Genomic DNA, 19,245 nt, shown 5'->3' with positions numbered 1-19,245 from the left:
CTCAGGTATTAGGGAATCACATAGCAGCACAGAATGGGGAAAGGAAGGAAAGTGATTTGTTGGTCTAATTTTGTTACTTAACAACATGGCCAAAGGTAAGTTTTGATTTCAGATAACAATGTCTCAATGAACAGTATTGGGAAAAATATTTACACAATGTCTCAATGAACAGTACTGGGAAAAATATTTACCGATATGAAAAAAAAAAAGGAATGTTGAATCTCCACCTTTCTCATCTTCCACCAAAATTTCAAATGGAAAGTAAAAAAGAAGAAAAAAACCCTGAGTACTAACAAAACATTGAGAGTTTTTTTGCTTTGTTTGTTTGTTTTTTAACATTTTACAGTGTTAAACAATTGGATACATTTCACCTAACAGAAATGCAAAATTTCTCTCTGAGAAAATACCATAAAAAACACAAACTAGAAAAATATATCTGTGAACTATGTAACTGACAAATGTTTCTGTTATTGATAATTTAAAAGTTTGTAGCAGTTAAGAAGCAGAACAACTCTTGCTGTGTGAACTGTCCCCAAGCTGATCCTAAGAATTCACATGTGAATAATTTATGTGGGAGGTACTAGAAGCAATGTCAGGAGAGGGGGAAAGCAAGACAAGAGAAGCAAAGACACCTAATAAAGGGAGCATTATTACAGCAGCTACCACTGTGGGCGACAATAGCTTAATCTTATAGGGAAACTTGAGGAAATGGTGTAGAACACAGGCCTCAAGATACATAAACACAGGGGTGAGGGAGGGGGTATTTACCACCACCTCCTGCTGGCCTTTGGGGCAAAGCTGCCCTAAAGAGTGTTAATTCTCTAGCACTGTGGTCTGCTCTGTTAGAGAACTCTCTTAAAGAAAATAGATGCAGATACTGGCAGCTGGAAGTTGGCTGGCACTCACTGGAATGGTTAATCTCAAGAGAAATGGCAGAGTTTCTATAGTCTCTGATATAAGGAGCAAATGATAATAATTCTACTGGTAAAATGAACTGGTGGTTTAAATTAAAAATACACAAATGTTCCACAGTCATGAAAAATAAACTTCATTAATAGCCATGTGATGCAAAATTCAAATTTTGCATATTAAAATTGTTTATGTAAGTCAATTCATTATGCCATATATCTAAAACTTATACAGTGCTCTATGTCAATTATATCTTAATAAAACTAGAAAAGTATTATAAAATAATATTTTTTAAAATTTGATTTTTTTATAATGTGAGAAAAATATTCTCTCATACATTGGTAGGAATATACTGATAAAAGGTTTATGGAAAATAAGAAGCCCAAATGTTTACAGTGTTTGATATACATTGACCCAACAGTTTTACTTTCAGACCATCCTATTTACAATTGCAACTCCATTTTTGACACTTCGATCACCCTTCCACACTTTCTTTTTCTCCATAGTATATATCACCATTTATTTATTAAATATCATTATTTATTTCTATAGTTTGTTACCTTCACTAAACTATACGCCACATGAGGTTAAGGATTTTTGTCTGCCTTATTCCTTGGTACCTAGACTTAAGAAGACTAGCTCACACATAATAGATAATCAATAAAATTTGTTGAATGGATGATTTTTCCATGAATACATCATTAGACAACAATAGAAAAACTGATCACAAATATATTTAAATAAAGTTTATCTTGATGTTGTTTATAATAGTAAAAATCAGAAAAAACATAATGACCAAAAAAATGTGCTGTTTGCATAATATACATATATTACACACATTAAAAATGATAATCTGCATATATGCTTTTGACATGGAAAACTGGGTATGATATATCATTAAGTCAACAATGCAGTTTACCAAACGGCACATCCAGTATGACTCAGTTTTGGATAAATATATATTTTTAGTATAAATCTAAATCTAGGACAGTATAAAGAGAAATATTAACTCTGGTTAATTCACTATTCACAGGTAATTTTTAATTTTTTCTACTCTAAATTTTATATAGTATGTGTCTTATAACCATAATGAATTATAAGTCTATTTTTATTGTGAAAACATGTTGAATCTAATATAGAAAGTCTAGAGTGGCTAAAAGGCTACATCTTTAATTTTTACAATGTAGGGAATTGACCAAACATCAAACAGATAAACACTTGAAAATGACCAAAATATTTGTATTTATTATGATACTAACTTGTAAATTGTTTATGTAACCTAGACTTTACATTAGAGTTGCATTACTGATGGCATGAGGACTAAACTAGTTTTACTAAACAAGCTCATTAATGGTATATATTTATGTGCATTTTGGAGGAAAAATACCACTAAAATTAAAGTTGTTCTTTTACCATTTCTGGGATCTGATAGTACTATTAAACCAAAGCATAACTTTTCACTTCGGTTAGTTCTTACTCAGACCAATATCAATTTCTTAGATTAATGCTGGAGGCAATAAAATCCCAAGAAAAGAAGACATTTCCATTTTTTTGTTTATCATGATCAAAAATGTATAAAACTCACTATAACTATACTTTAATAATGCCTAGAGCACCAAATAATAGACTTTAGGTATTCACTTGAAACAACTGGCAGAATTGTCTTATTTCTTACTTCAGTTTTAGCAGCAGATCCATCACTGATGTTGCTACAATTTCGCATACTAGTTTTTATAAGAGCAGAAATTACGCTATTCTTCATGTCAATATAGTCTCATAATCCCTTGTCATATTTTAATAGAATAAGCCAAAAGAAATACACTTTAAGATCAAGTAGTTGATGCAAAGCTAGAATAATTTAGGGTACACATTTTTCTCTAGTTATTAAGTAACATTTGTCATTATTTCATATTTTTAAGATGACTCATTTAGAGGCAATCGCAAGAGCTATGTAGATGTATATCTTAAAATATAAGATCAGTTATATGTCAGTGGTAGTTGCAGTAACCACATACTACAATCCTCAGGACTGCTCACAGAACCAGGAAGACAGGCCTCTGCCTGATGCCCTGTGCTTAGAGACCCTGCACATAACAAACCCACAAAGATAAATGTGTTAAAGGATGCATGAAGGCCCTGGTCATTGGGATGCAGTGCTCAGTACTGGCACAGCATAACCCATAACATTATAAATCCACTGCTATGGTTAACACTGTTTACACCATGGGAACATTTCACATTTTTTCCCTATGTCCTCAAAAATAAAAGGTGACTCCATCCAGACGCCATGAAGGTTTCTGGTATGTGTTCCTGTCAACACTGGACACAGACATATTTCAAAGAAAGGAGATGATTTGAGTAGTGGAAGTACTTAAGTAAGAGAGGAGACAAAGTAACTGTCAGATCCTTCCTCTCAGGACAAATGCAATAGCCTTTTTTTTTTTCAGTTTTATTGACGTATAATTGACAAATGCAATTTTTATATTTAGGATATAAAAGTGATGTTCTGATATATATATATACATTGTGAAATGAACATGACAAACTAATTAACATATCCATTATCTCACATGGTTAACACTTTCTGTGTGTGTGTGTGTGTGTGTGGTCAGAATGCTTAGGATTTACCCTCCTAGCAAATTTCAAGTATAAAATACAGTATTGTTACTAACAGCCACCAAGCTGCACATTAGATCTACAGAACATATTCATCTTGCGTAACTGACACTGTGTACACTTTACCAAGATTTCCCCATTTCCCCTACCTTCCAACCCGTGACAGCTATTATTCTATTCCCTTCTTCTCTGAGTTTGACTATTTTAGATTCTACCCATAAGCAAGATCATGCAGTATTTGTTTTTTTGTGCCAGGCTTATTTCACTTGGTATAATGTCCCTCAGGTTGATCCACGTTGTCACAAATGGCAGAATTTTTTTCTTCTTTAAGGCTGAATAATATTCCATTGTGTGTGTGTATCACATTTTCTTTATCCATTCATCTTTTTATGACCGTTTAGGTTGTTTCCATATCTTAGCTATTGTGAATATTGCTGCAGTGAACATGGGGGTCCAGTATCTTTGAGATACTGACTTCATTTTTTTGGATATATATACCCAGAAGTTGGATTGCTGGATATTGTATTTCTATTTTTAATTTTTTGAGGAATTTACATACTGTTTTCCACAATGGCTGTACCAATTTATATTCCCATAAACAGTGTACAAGGGCTCCCTTTTCTCCACATCTTCACCAGCACTTGTTATCTCTTGTCTTTTAAATAAGAGCCATTCTAACAGTTGTGAGGTGATAGCTCATTGTGGTTTTGATTTGCGTTTCCTAATGATTAGTGACATTGAGCACCTTTTCATGTACCTGTTGCCCATTTGTATGTCTTCTTTTGAGGATTATCTATTCAGGTCTTTGTTCATTTTTTATTTAGGTTTTTTCATTTTTTGCTATTGAGTTGTAGGAATTGTTTACATATTTTAGATATTAACCTCTCATCATATACATGGTTTGCAAATATTTTTTTCCCATTCTGTAGGTTGTCTGTTCACTCTGTTAATTGTCCCTTTGTTGTGCAGAAGCTTTTAGTTTGATGTAGCTCCACTTGTTTATTTTCATTTTTGTTGCCTATGCTTTTGGTGTCATATCCAAAAACTTATTGCCAAGACCAATATTAAGAAGCATTTCCTCTATATTTTCTTCTATTAGTTTTATGTTTATATCTTTAATCCATTTTTAGTTGATTTTTGTATATGGTGAGAGATAAGAGTCCAACTTCATTCTTCAGCATGTGGCTGTCCAGTTTTCCCAACACTGTTTACTAAAGAGACTATCATTTCCTCATTGTCAAAGACACCGTAAGAAACTAAAACTACTGGCCAATATTCCTGATGAACACAGATGCAAAAATAGTCAACAAAATACAAGTAAATTGAATTCAACAGCACATTAAAAGGATTACAGACAATGACCAGGTGGGATTATTTACCCCTGGGATGCAAGGATGATTCAATATACCACATTAACAGAATGAAAGATTAGAATCCATATGATCATCTCAATAATGTAGAAAAACACTCTGGTAATTCAACATCCACTTACAATAAAAACTCAACAATGTAGGTATACAAGAAACTTCCTCAAAACAATAAAGGCCACATGAGAAAATTCCACAGTTAATATCATACTCAGTGAGGAAAAACTGAAAGCTTTTCATGAAGATTTGCTACAAGGCAAGGACACTCACTCTCAGCACTCTTTTCAACATAGTCCTGGAAGTCCTAACTAGAGCATTTAGCCAAGAAAGAGAAATAAAAGCATCCAAATCAGAAAGAAAGAAGAATTATCTCTGTTTGCAGATGACATGATATAGAAAAGCCTAAAGAAATAACAAAAAGCTGTTAGAACTGATGAAGGAACTCAGTAAAGTTGCAGGATACAAATCAACATACAAAAATCAGTGGCATTTCTATATGCTAACAACAAACTATCTGGAAAGGAAACTGAGAAAACAATCCCATTCACAATAATGAATACAAACACTTAGGAATAAACTTAACCAAAGAGGTGAAATACTTATACACTGAAAAGTACAAAACATGGATGAAGGAAATTAAGAAAAACAGATAAATGGAAAGACATCTTATGTTCATGGGTTAGAAGAATTAATTGTTAAAATATTCAGCTTCACCACATTTTTGATGTGAACTTCAGCTAATCCAGTTTACAGTCACTTATTTTCATGGTATTCCATGAAAGCTGAATTGTACCTAAAATCTGTCAACTAGGTCACTTGTAAGGGTATTGTTATCTAAAGGAACAAATTCAAAAGCAAACTAACTAAAATAAAAACCCAACTATGAACATGCCTATGAACATCCATTACTTTTCGGTTTGTATTTGCATAGCAGAGCAAGGAGGCCCCATGTAAATTGCTCTATATTGTGGGAGAAATGTGGTCAAAACTGCTTCTACAAAATATGTGACTTGCACAAAATGAGATTCTACAGGAAGAACATACATGATCTGTTTATTTTTTTTTTCTTTCCAAGATGGATAGTTTCATGATGATGGATTATTCTAAAAACGTCCAGATTGTATCACATTTTATGGATAAGGTTTCCAATCATTAGAATGTCAGTATTTTGAAATAATAACAGAAGGTATCTTCTATAATGTGCTTTGATGGTTGGGTCAACACTAAATATGTTATATGCCTGCAATATTTAATTTTGGAATTTTGTTTTTAAGGTACAATAAATTTCACCCATTGTCTTCAAGTATATGACTCATTAATAACTTTACAACACTATCTCCAAATATATTAAGTTGAATTGAAAACTACTGAGAGAAGCAAGATCAAGCAGAATCATTCATGCTTGTGCCAATATACAGAAAATATTATGTCATATGCTAGTGAAAAACAGCATGGTGTGGTAAACTGCAGGGAAATGAGGCATAGGTGGAAGGACAAGTACCAGGGAATAGACCCCCTGAACCTCCTTCATGGCAGAGTAAGTTGTAGAGTAATTGTACCAGCTGTTTTACTGGAAGCAAGTCTAGCCTTTTCATAGAATATGAAATAGTAAAGGGCATCTCAGCAGTACTTGTATTTCCCAGATGAGGAGGAAGATGCTACTGGGGACAGAGTACCAGGCTTAACTAAGAAAATATGGACATTAATGGGACACTTTGTATTGCAAGGAGTACTTGACCAGTAGACTGTGTAGAGAATTGCTTTTTCTAAGAAATTAAATTTTCTTTAAAAAATCACTAGACCAGTTATTATTGCATACACATAAATATGTATGTAAATATGTACTTACTAGATTTAAACTTTAAAATAGCAGAGACTGTTGTAACCAGTGGGTGTATTAAGGAAATATACACAAACATTCTCAAATAAATACATATGCTTCAGAAATAACATTTAAAAAATATAAATCCTAGAGTTTTCTGTCCCTAATATCCACACACTCTTCCTCTACTCATTTGACTAGGCATTCTATGTACCTTGGGGGAGGAATAACCCAGCAGAAAAACCCAGGAGAAAAATTCTGTCTTCATTTGAAGACAGAATTATAGTTTAACCCAAGGGTCTTCTTATTTCATTTACAAAAGTTGACTTTAGATCTCTACAGAACTGGAGAGGGATCTACTTCATAAAAAGAAGTCAACTTATCTTCTTAGGATGTCTCTCACATGGCACTCTTATATACTCTCAGATTTCATGTCAGCTCATGAAGCTTGTTGGAAAGCCTCAGAATGCATTACCTTTTTACTTTTGAGGCAGCTAGTTCAGCTAAAGCTTTATTTACACAATAAGGAGAGAAAAGGAAAAGTGTTTTGGCCCACTGCAAATATCCTATAAGTATCAAAGCCAGTTCAGTGATATAATAATGATTATTTTTGGCTTCTGAGCAGTTTACCTACAGTACTGGACATGACCCCTTTCATATTACATGATAAATAGTAAACAGGGGGGAAATGTTGCCCAGGCTTAACTGACCTAGTGGACACACATTTAAAAGAATTGGAAGAGTAAAGCTATGGCACACTAGTGCATGTTCTGTTAACTTGAGATAGAATACATCTATAATATCCCAACAACAATTCACTGTAATATGGTTTCTTTCAGCATTTAACCAGTAATTTGGACATGATCCTCCTAAGGGAGCAGAGCATTTATAGATGAGGCTTCATATTATATTGATGGATCTGTTAAATTAGAGTTTTCCTAGTAGCTATTGAGCAATTAACCTACTAAAATTCCACCTTCTCACCCCCCTTGACAAGGGCTTTTATGTACTTCATCACATACAATCACCAGAACTAGAATACTGCCTGTAACAATCCTATTGGAACTAAAGAGGAATGTGACACAGGGTATTAGGGACTTCTTAAACACCTCCCAGCATGGATGAAAAAGGGTGTCCTTTATTCATATTCTTTCATGAAATACATCTACTAAAAAATGGCAACATTCCCAGATCAGGGCATATCACCATAATTGTTCAATCCACAGACAGGACAAGTAAGATCTGCTTAAAAGATTTATTGAGCACTTTCTGGGTCAGGCATGGTGCCAAGTATTTTATATCCATTTTCTCACGTAATCCCCAGAAAAACCTTATAAGGGGTTTACTGCCATCATCCCAACTTTATAGGTGAGGAAATGGAGGTTCAAAAAGGTTAAATAAATTGCCCTAAATCACGAAGTTAGTAAATGGAAGAAGCTAGGATGATAATTTTTTGAATTACAACTATTTCATAGATTAACCAATGTACTTATTAATTCATTAGCTATATTCCGACAAGTGAGATTTGTTTGGACTAGGGATCCATGTTCCAGGTAAAAACCACAAAGCACATCTGGCCAAGCTACTTAAAATAACAAAATGCACATTTGAATGGAAAGATTATTTTCTGAAACTGATTTCATGAATTTTTTCTATGAAGCCAAAAATGACTTAAATCCCAATCTATTGTTAAAATGACAAAAAAATCCTAGATGTAATCTATTCATAACTAGCATAAATACAGCAATGATTCCTTAGCTAACTGTCATTCTTGACAGTTTAGAAAAACAATTAATAATAATATAGGGAGTTTAGTGTAGTGAAAGCAAAACAAAACAAACAAATGTAGGCTTTAGACTAGATATACCTGGCTTTGCTGCTTATGAGCAGCAAATCTGGGCAAGTTATTTAACCCTTCTGAGCCAGTTTCCTCATCAATAAAATGAGGATCCCAGTTCCTGAGTGGCATGGCTGTTGTTAGGATTAGTGGTACTAAGGCCATCGTGACATGGTGTGTCTTCCACAATCTTTATCCATCACATCATTCTCTAGAGTGAATTATATCGGAATAATACCTTCTACTGTCTGAGGCTGAGATTTTGTATGCCAGGAAAAGAAAAAGCCAGAATTTTAATAAATTTGAGAACACTGAATTAGAAGACACAGGGTATCTGCTATCAAATGTTCTTTAAAATAAAGATGAAAGGAGTAAAGTCTAAGTTCTCTGTACTTCTTGCAATTTTAATACCTAAAAGAGGAATGCTATTCACAATATGTACTTTTAGTGAAAAGAAGTTATATTAACGGGGAAAAAAAGACCATGAATAAGAAAGGAAAAAACCGAAGCTCTCAATTCTAGGCTACGCTACAGACATTACTTTTCCCAATCCGCCACTGCTTTTTCTAGGTCTGATATACCAAGAAAGAGTTGTGGAAGCAGTGGCCCAGAGTACTGAACTAAGAAAGCTTGAATTCAAGGAGGTTTCGGCTCTGAGTAGCTCTGTAACCCTAGACAAGTCATGGATTCTGAGATGATTCCTCTGTAAACTGAATGTTTGGACTAGTTGCACTCATCTCTACCAGCTATGAGATCCAATAACTATATACTTCTAATTTTAGTAACTGTCAGCAAACAGATTTCAGCTGGAGATAAGTGAAAGGCGGCTATTAAAACATTTGAAGGAGGTGCTTCCCTGGTGGTGCAGTGGTTGAGAGTCCGCCTGCCAATGCAGGGGACATGGGTTTGTGCCCCGGTCCGGGAAGATCCCACATGCCGCGGAGCGGCTGGGCCCGTGAGCCACGGCCGCTGAGCCTGCGTGTCCGGAGCCTGTGCTCCGCAACGGGGGAGGCCACAACAGTGAGAGGCCCGCGTACCGCAAAAAAACAAAAAAACAAAACAAAAAAAAACATTTGAAGGAGATTCCAAAATATGCCCCATAAACAAGTACATTATTTGACACAGAAAAATCAAATTTGTACATAACAATTTTTAGGTAGTTTCAAAATAAAATACAATATACTATACTAGATTAAAAATATAAGACAAAATGATGTATTGTTGGAGCACCTATGCAAGCATAAGGTGTGGTAAACCAATGAAATCGGAATTTGAATTTATGTTATAGCTTGTGGAATCAGCTTTGTCAGTTTATGTTCATATGCTTAATGTATTTTGGTATAGGAAAACTGGTTTCATTAATTTATTTCAAAAATTCTACAAATATTTGCTGAGTACCTAAATATGCTGGGCCCTGTGCTAGCTACAAGAATGATACCAGTGATGAAATATTTCACATTTTAATGGGGACAGATGCTAATCACATAAACTATGATAAGTACTGCAAAGGAAGAATTAAAACTGCAATGTGAAAAATTAACATAGAATATGATATAGATTGTGGATTTAGGAAGACTTTTTTGAGGAAAGGACTTAATATTTAGGTTGAGAACTATGAATGAGAAGTTGCAAAAAATAAAAGTAGAGGGAATCTGAAAAGGCTACATACTACTGTAGGATTCCAACTATTTGACATTCTGGAAAAGGCAAAATTCTAGAGACAGTGAAAAGATCAGTGTTGGACAGGAGTTAGGAGAGGGAAGGATGAATAGGCAGAGCACAGAGGATTTTTTGGACAGTGAAACCACTCTGTATGATACTATAATGATGGGTATATGTGATTATAAATTTGCCCAAACCCATATAGGTGTACAACACCAAGAGTAAACTCTATTATAGATTATGGACTCTGGGTGATAGTGATGTCAATGTAAGCACATCATTTACAAAAAAGGTACCACTCTGCTGGGCAGATATTGATAATAGGGGAGGCTGTGCATGTGTTGGGGCAAGAACTCTATGGGAAATACCTAAACTTTCTGCTCAAATTTTGCTGTGACCCTAAAAGTGCTGCAAAAAATAAAGTCTATTAAAAAGTACAGAGAAGAAGATTCAAGATGTGCAGGACTTGAAGCAGGAAAATTTTAAGGATTTGAAATAGAAGGTATGGGTTTCTTGTCATTCTAAGACAGTCTTATCCATCTAAGATATTTCTCAAGATAAATATGAGCTGTGAATGAGTCTTAAACTAAAAATACATAAATAAAACCAAACTCTAAGGCCTTAAGTGCTCACGTAAAAGAATTATACTAAAATGCTCTCTAAACAACCATACAAATTTATTCCATAGTACCCATTAGCTAATAGTTTTAAATTATATGTTTTATATACACACACACGTGCATGCATATATATATATATATATAAAACAAGTAGTGTCTCTAAAACTTCCTATAACTTTAGCTCAAAAATTAGACACAATGTAAATTAACATCTGTTCCAGTTTCTTATACTACATAACAAATTAACCCAAAACTTAGTGACTTAAAAACAGTAATAATAAGCCCTGGGTTCTATGGATCTAAAGCACAGGCAGGAGGTTATTTGTCCCTATTATATCTCAAGTAGGAAAATTTGAAACTGGGGCTCATTTGTCAGCTGGGGGCTGGAATCAGCCAAAGCCTACTTCACTCACATATGTGGTGCCTGGGAGGAAATAACTCAAAGACTAGGACTGCTGACTGGAGTTCCTATATGTGACCCCTCCACGTGGCTTTGCTTCCTCCCAGAATGTTGACTTCAAGGTAGTCAGACTTCTTATATGGAATCTTTGGACTCCAAACACAAATATTCCAGAGAATAAAGTAAAAGCTACATCACCTTTGAGGACTTGACCTCTGAACTCATGTACTGTTGTTTCTGCTATATTCTGTTGGCCATAAACAGTTTGGAAGCCCACTTAAATTTGAAAGAGTATATAGATGCCACCTACAAATTTAAGGAAGTGTGAAAGAATGTGTAGCAATTCTTCATTTCTATAACATCTAAAGCACTACTATAATCATGAAAATAGTAGCCTCTACTTCCAGATGTGCTGGTTAAGTCTATTCCTTCTCAGGAAATTATTATTTATCCTGAAGCATTCTCAACCCCATTTTTCTGTCATCTTTGTATATTCTCTATCTTGATTGGCCATAGTGCCTCTTGTAATTTCTACTACATTCTCACCTAGGGACCTAAATTGATTACTTCGATCACTATCCCATCATGTTAGAAATTACTTCTCAGGGGAGGTCGGCGGGAAGATGGCGGAAGAGTAAGACGTGGAGATCGCCTTCCTCCTCACGGATACACCAGAAATACATCTACACGTGGAACAACTCCTACAGAACACCTACTGAAGGCTGGCAGAAGACCTCAGAGCTCCCAAAAGGCAAGAAACTCCCCACGTACCTGGGTAGGGCAAAAGAAAAAACAGAGACAAAAGAATAAGGACGGCACCTGCACCAGTGGGAGGGAGCTGTGAAGGAGGAAAAGTTTCCACACACTAGGAAGCCCCTCCGCGGGCGGAGACTGCGGGAGGCGGAGGGGGGAGCTTCGGGACCGCGGAGTGGTGCACAGCGACGGGTGTGGAGGGCAAAGCGGGGAGATTCCTGCACAGACAATCGGTGCCGACCGGCACTCACCAACCCGAGAGGCTTGTCTGCTCACCCGCCGGGGCGGGCGGGGCTGCGAGCTGAGGCTCGGGTTTCGGTTTTGGACGGAGCGCAGGGAGAGGACTGGGGTTGGCGGCTTGAGCATAGCCTGAAGGGGTTGGTGCGCCACGACTAGCCGGGAGGGAGTTCGGGGAAAAGCCTGCACCGGCCGAAGAGGCAAGAGACTTTTTCTTCCCTCTTTGTTTCCTGGTGCGCGAGGAGAGGGGTTTAAGAGCGCTGCTTAAAGGAACTCCAGAGACGGGCGCAAGCCGCGGCTAAAAGCGCGAACCCCAGAGACGGGCGCAAGCCGCGGCTGAAACCGCGGACCCCAGAGACGGGCGGGAGACGCTGGGGCTGCTGCTGCCTCCACCAGGGGGGCTGTGTGCGAGCACAGGTCACTCTCCGCGCCCCTCTTCCGCGGAGCCTGTGCAGGCCGCCACTGCCAGGTTCCCGGGATCCAGGGACAACTTCCCCGGGAGTACGCACAGCGGGTCTCAGGCTGGTGCAGCGTCACGCCGGCCTCTGCCGCAGCGTCACGCCGCCTCTGCCGCCGCAGGCCCGCCCCGCACGCAGTGCCCCTCCTTCCCCCATCCCCCAACCCCCGGCCTGAGTGAGCCGGAGCTCCTGAATCAGCGGCTCCTTTAACCCCGTCCTGTCTGAGCAAAAAAAACAGACGCCCTCCAGCGATCTGCGCGCAGGGGCAGGGCCGGGTACAAAGCTGAGCTCCTGTGAGCTGTGAGAGCAGGGAGGAGAGGGGGAGGTCTCTCCCGGCAGCCGCGGAGGCGGCGGATTGAAGCTCCACAATCAACTTGATGTGCCCTGCATTGTGGAATACCTGAATAGACAGGGAGTGATCCCAAATTGAAGAGGGGGAATTTAGGAGCGAGATCTGTGATTTTTTTCCCTTTTCCTCTTTTTGTGAATGTGTGCGTGTATGCTTCTGTGTGAGATCTTGTCTGTATACTCTTGCTTCCACCATTTGTCCTAGGGCTCTATCCGTCCATGTTTTTTTTTTTTTTTAAAAAAAAAAATTTTTTTTTTAATAATTAATTTTAATTGTAATAACTTTATTGAACTTTACCTTCGTTCGTTCTTTCTTTCTTTCCTTCCCTCCTTCCCTCCTTTAGACAGCGAATCACCCCAGGTTGAGGGGGTGGTCTCTGGGAGCAGGATTTATGATTTTTCCCCCTTTGCCTCTCTTTGTGAACGTGTATGTGTATGCTTCTGTGTAAGATTTTCTCTGTATAGCTTTGCTCCCAACAGTTGTCCTAGGGCTCTATCCGTCCATGGTTTTTTTTAAAAAAAAATTTTTTTTTCTTAATAATTAATTTTAATTGTAATAACTTTATTGTACTTTACCTTCGTTCGTTCTTTCCTTCCTTCCTTCCCTCCTTTAGACAACAAATCACCCCAAATTGAGGAGGTGGTCTGTGGGAGCAGGATTTATGATTTTTCCCCCTTTGCCTCTCTTTGTGAACGTGTATGTGTATGCTTCTGTGTAAGATTTTCTCTGTATAGCTTTGCTTCCAACATTTGTCCTAGGGCTCTATCCGTCCATGGTTTTTTTTAAAAAAAAATTTTTTTTTTCATAATAATTAATTTTAATTGTAATAACTTTATTGTACTTTACCTTCGTTCTTTCTTTCTTTCCTTCCTTCCTTCCCTCCTTTAGACAGCGAATCACCCCAGGTTGAGGAGGTGGTCTCTGGGAGCAGGATTTATGTTTTTTCCCCCTTTGCCTCTCTTTGTGAACACGTATGTGTATGCTTCTGTGTAAGATTTTCTCTGTATAGCTTTGTTTCCAACATTTGTCCTAGGGTTCTATCTGTTCTTTTTTTTTTTCTTTCTTTCTAAATATTTTTTAGTACAATAACTATATTATACTTTATTTTATTTTTACTGTATCTTCTTTCTTTCTGTCTTTTTTCCTTCTTTCCCTCCTTCCTTCCTCCCTTCCTCCCTCCCTCCCTCCTTTCTTACTTCTTTGCTTCTTTCTTCCTTCCTTCCTTTCCTCCTTTCCTCCTTTCCTTCTCTTTCCTCAAACTTCTACTAATTCTCTCTACATTTTCTCCTTCTTTCCCTCCTTCCTTCCTTCCTTCTCCCCTCCCTCCCTTTCTTTCCTTCTTTGCTTCTTTCTTCCTTCCTTCCTTTCCTCCTTTCCTTCTTTCTTTCCTCATACTTCTACTAATTCTCTCTACATTTTCTCCTTCTTTCCCTCCTTCCTTCCTTCCTTCCTCCCTCCCTCCCTCCTTTCTTTCCTTCTTTGCTTCTTTCTTCCTTCCTTCCTTTCCTCCTTTCCTTCTTTCTTTCCTCATACTTCTAATAATTCTCTCTACTTTTCCTCCCTTTTATTCTGAGCCGTGTGGATGAAAGGCTCTTGGTGCTCCAGCCCAGGAGGCAGGGCTCTGCCTCTGAGGTAGGAGAGCCAACTTCAGGACACTGATCAACAAGAGACCTCCCAGCTCCACATAATATTAAACGGTGGAAATCTCCCAGAGACCTCTATCTTAACACCAGCACCCAGCTTCACTCAACGACCAGCAAGCCACAGTGCTGGACAACCTATGCCAAACAACTAGCAAAACAGGAACACAACCCCACCCATTAACAGAGAGGCTGCCTAAAATCATAACAAGGCCACAGACACCCCAAAACACACCACCAGACGTGAACCTGCCCACTAGAGAGACAAGATCCAGCCTCATCCAGCACAACACAGGCACTAGTCCCCTCCACCAGGAAGCCTACACAACCCGCTGAAACAACCTTAGCCACTGGAGACAGACATCAAAAACAACGGGAACTACGAACGTGCAGCCTGCAAAAAGGAGACCCCAAACACAGTAAGATAAGCAAAATGAGAAGACAGAAAAACACACAGCAGATGAAGGAGCAAGATAAAAACCCACCAGACCTAACAAATGAAGAGGAAATAGGCAATCTACCTGAAAAAGAATTCAGAATAATGATAGTAAGGATGATCCGAAATCTTGGAAGTAGAATGGACAAAATGCAAGAAACAGTTAACAAGGACCTACAAGAACTAAAGATGAAACAAGCAACGATGAACAACGCAATAAATGAAATTAAAATCACTCTGGATAGGATCAATAGCAGAATAACTGAGGCAGAAGAACGGATAAGTGACCTGGAAGATAAAGTAGTGGAAATAACTACTGCAGAGCAGAATAAAGGAAAAAGAATGAAAAGAACTGAGGACAGTCTCAGAGACCTCTGGGACAACATGAAACACACCAACATTCGAATTATAGGGGTTCCAGAAGAAGAAGAAAGAAAGAAAGGGACTGAGAAAATATTTGAAGAGATTATAGTTGAAAACTTCCCTAATATGGGAAAGGAAATAGTTAATCAAGTCCAGGAAGCACAGAGGGTCCCATACAGGATAAATACAAGGAGAAACACGCCAAGACACATATTAATCAAACTGTCAAAAATTAAATACAAAGAAAGCATATTAAAAGCAGCAAGGGAAAAACAACAAATAACACACAAGGGAATCCCCATAAGGTTAACAGCTGATCTCTCAGCAGAAACCCTACAAGCCAGAAGGGAGTGGCAGGACATACTGAAAGTGATGAAGGAGAAAAACCTGCAACCAAGACTACTCTACCCAGCAAGGATCTCATTCAGATTTGATGGAGAAATTAAAACCTTTACAGACAAGCAAAAGCTGAGAGAGTTCAGCACCACCAAACCAGCTTTACAACAAATGCTAAAGGAACTTCTCTAGATAAGAAATGCAAAAGAAGGAAACGACCTATAATAACGAACCCAAAACAATATAGAAAATGGGAATAGGAACATACATATCGATAATTACCTTAAATGTAAATGGACTAAATGCTCCCACCAAAAGACACAGATTGGCTGAATGGATACAAAAACAAGACCCTTATATATGCTGTCTACAAGAGACCCACCTCAGACCAAGAGACACATACAGACTGAAAGTAAGGGGATGGAAAAAGATATTCCATGCAAATGGAAACCAAAAGAAAGCTGGAGTAGCAATTCTCATATCAGACAAAATAGACTTTAAAATAAGGACTATTAAAAGGGATAAAGAAGGACACTACATAATGATCAAGGGATCGATCCAAGAAGAAGATATAACAATTGTAAATATTTATGCACCCAACATAGGAGCACCTCAATACATAAGGCAAATACTAACAGCCATAAAAGGGGAAATTGACAGTAACACATTCATAGTAGGGGACTTTAACACCCCACTTTCACCCATGGACAGATCATCCAAAATGAAAATAAATAAGGAAACACAAGCTTTAAATGATACATTAAACAAGATGGACTTAATTGATATCTATAGGACACTCCATCCAAAAATAACAGAATACACATTTTTCTCAAGTGCTCATGGAACATTCTCCAGGATAGATCATATCTTGGGTCACAAATCAAGCCTTGGTAAATTTAAGAAAATTGAAATTGTATCAAGTATCTTTTCTGACCACAACGCCATGAGACTAGATATCAATTACAGGAAAAGATCTGTAAAATATACAAACACATGGAGGCTAAACAATACACTACTTAATAATGAAGTGATCACTGAAGAAATCAAAGAGGAAATAAAAAAATACCTAGAAACAAATGACAATGGAGACACAACGACCCAAAACCTATGGGATGCAGCAAAAGCAGTTCTAAGGGGGAAGTTTATAGCAATACAAGCCCACCTTAAGAAGCAGGAAACATCTCGAATAAACAACCTAACCTTGCACCTCAAGCAATTAGAGAAAGAAGAACAAAAAAACCCCAAAGCTAGCAGAAGGAAAGAAATCAAAAAAATCAGATCAGAAATAAATGAAAAAGAAATGAAGGAAACGATAGCAAAGATCAATAAAACTAAAAGCTGGTTCTTTGAGAAGATAAACAAAATAGATAAACCACTAGCCAGACTCATCAAGAAAAAAAGGGAGAAGACTCAAATCAACAGAATTAGAAATGAGAAAGGAGAAATAACAACTGACACTGCAGAAATAAAAAAAATCATGAGAGATTACTACAAGCAACTCTATGCCAATAAAATGGACAATCTGGAAGAAATGGACAAATTCTTAGAAATGCACAACCTGCCAAGACTGAATCAGGAAGAAATAGAAAATATGAACAGACCAATCACAAGCACTGAAATTGAAACTGTGATTAAAAATCTTCCAACAAACAAAAGCCCAGGACCAGATGGCTTCACAGGTGAATTCTATCAAACCTTTAGAGAAGAGCTAACACCTATCCTTCTCAAACTCTTCCAAAATATAGCAGAGGGAGGAACACTCCCAAATTCCTTCTACGAGGCCACCATCACCTTGATACCAAAACCAGACAAGGATGTCACAAAGAAAGAAAACTACAGGCCAATATCACTGATGAACATAGATGCAAAAATCCTCAACAAAATACTAGCAAACAGAATCCAACAGCACATTAAAAGGATCATACACCATGATCAAGTGGGGTTTATTCCAGGAATGCAAGGATTCTTCAATATACGCAAATCTATCAATGTGATAAACCATATTAACAAATTGAAGGCGAAAAACCATATGATCATCTCAATAGATGCAGAGATAGCTTTTGACAAAATTCAACGCCCATTTATGATAAAAACCCTGCAGAAAGTAGGCATAGAGGGAACTTTCCTCAACATAATAAAAGCCATATATGACAAGCCCACAGCAAACATCATCCTCAATGGTGAAAAACTGAAAGCATTTCCACTAAGATCAGGAACAAGACAAGGCTGCCCACTCTCACCACTCTTATTCAACATAGTTTTGGAAGTTTTAGCCACAGCAATCAGAGAAGAAAAGGAAATAAAAGGAATCCACATCAGAAAAGAAGAAGTAAAGCTGTCACTGTTTGCAGATGACATGATACTATACATAGAGAATCCTAAAGATGCTACCAGAAAACTACTAGAGCTAATCAATGAATTTGGTAAAGTAGCAGGATACAAAATTAATGCACAGAAATCTCTGGCATTCCTATATACTAATGATGAAAAATCTGAAAGTGAAATCAAGAAAACACTCCCATTTACCATTGCAACAAAAAGAATAAAATATCTAGGAATAAACCTACCTAAGGATACGAAAGACCTGTATGCAGAAAATTATAAGACACTGATGAAAGAAATTAAAGATGATACCAATAGATGGAGAGATATACCATGTTCTTGGATGGGAAGAATCAACATTGTGAAAATGACTCTACTACCCAAAGCAATCTACAGATTCAATGCAATCCCTATCAAACTACCACTGGCATTTTTCACAGAACTAGAACAAAAAATTTCGCAATTTGTATGGAAACACAAAAGACCCCGAATAGCCAAAGCAATCTTGAGAACGAAAAAAGGAGCTGGAGGAATCAGGCTCCCTGACTTCAGACTATACTACAAAGCAACAGTAATCAAGACAGTATGGTACTGGCACAAAAACAGAAAGATAGATCAGTGGAACAGGATAGAAAGCCCAGAGATAAACCCACGCACATATGGACACCTCATCTTTGATAAAGGAGGCAGGAATGTACAGTGGAGAAAGGACAGCCTCTTCAATAAATGGTGCTGGGAAAACTGGACAGGTACATGTAAAAGTATGAGATTAGATCACTCCCTAACACCATACACAAAAATAAGCTCAAAATGGATTAAAGACCTAAATGTAAGGCCAGAAACTATCAAACTCTTAGAGGAAAGCATAGGAAGAACACTCTATGACATAAATCACAGCAAGATCCTTTCTGACCCACCTCCTAGAGTAATGGAAATAAAAACAAAAATAAACAAATGGGACCTAATGAAACTTCAAAGCTTTTGCACAGCAAAGGAAACCATAATCAAGACCAAAAGACAACCCTCAGAATGGGAGAAAACATTTGCAAATGAAGCAACTGACAAAGGATTAATCTCCAAAATTTACAAGCAGCTCATGCAGCTCAATAACAAAAAAA

The sequence above is a fragment of the Phocoena sinus genome, chromosome 5 (genome assembly GCF_008692025.1).
Source record: "Phocoena sinus isolate mPhoSin1 chromosome 5, mPhoSin1.pri, whole genome shotgun sequence".
Lineage (NCBI taxonomy): Eukaryota > Metazoa > Chordata > Mammalia > Artiodactyla > Phocoenidae > Phocoena > Phocoena sinus.
Note: the sequence above shows the minus strand (reverse complement) of the source record.